Genomic DNA, 1189 nt, shown 5'->3' with positions numbered 1-1189 from the left:
TCATTTTTTTTTCAATGTAGTCCACGAGTAAATACTTGCATATTACCTTTTAAAATATGTTAACGGAGTACAAAATTATAGTAAGCCATGAGATGTAATTTCCCTTTTACCAGGTAAAGTTACTTAATAAAAACTGGCACATCTTGATGTATCCCCATGTCCAATTAAGCAACAATCTTTACAGTACGGTGAACATTACTCTCTGAACAAACTACAGATTAGATGCAGCAGTAGAGTGAGGTCTGAGGAGCCCTCCATGTCTGCAGCAGGAGAGGAGTGTTCATGGCTGAATTCTCTGTGGGCTGTGCGACACAGCTGTTCTTTAGCAGGCACTGGTGTTTTAGCCACATACTAGAAATAATTGTAATTCAGCTGAGCTGATTTCCTGTTACCAGCCCAGACAGCTGAGAGGCCATATCTGATCAGAGATATAAAGTGTTTGTTGGAAATACCAGTTCCAGTCAAATGCATGAGTAAACTATTAAATGTGCAGTCCCAGTCTGAGATTGGAAACCCTTATTATACTACAAGCCTCTCCCCATCTCATACATACAATGGTACTTAAAGGGATGCATGTTCAGGGCAATTCCCACAAAATACTAGGGGAGTGCCTGTGGTGATCAAATAGCCTGAACATTTTTTTCCTTCTCATTAACCCCCTGCCTCATATTTATGTCATTCTTTTCTTAACTAGGATTAATACCCAGATTACATTTTAATGGTAGGTCAGGAAAAGTGAAGATGTGGCCAGTGTTAACTATACCATCAACTGTATTATTTATATACAACGTTTTTTCATCCCATGTAAATCTATGATAGGGAATTGCCTTCTCTTTTACCTCAACCACTTTCATTCCCAAAAATTTGCCCATCAACTATCCTCTAGTTATCCCTTTCCTTTATTGGTCTCTTTTTAATAACCACCTCAGTTTCTTGTTACTTCAATGGATGGAAGAGTGAATGAAGGAACGAATCAATGCGTGAGTGCGTGAATGTGTTTAGGGACAGAAATGGGACAGGCAGGCTGTAATAGATGCACTACAGGCAGGCTGTTTCAGGGGCAGAGGCCTACCACATCAATGTCTGTCTTAGTATATATTGATGGGGGTTACTCTGTACCATATCTATTCAGTAAATGTTAATTATTTAAACATTTATTTATAAGTTTATTTCAGATTTGTAGTTTTTT

Source organism: Sceloporus occidentalis, unplaced genomic scaffold (assembly GCF_023333645.1).
Source record: "Sceloporus occidentalis isolate IW3139 unplaced genomic scaffold, rSceOcc1.0.p SCAF_34, whole genome shotgun sequence".
Taxonomy (NCBI): Eukaryota; Metazoa; Chordata; class Lepidosauria; order Squamata; family Phrynosomatidae; genus Sceloporus; species Sceloporus occidentalis.
The sequence above is the reverse complement of the archived record's forward strand: the minus strand, read 5'-3'. Positions refer to the sequence as shown.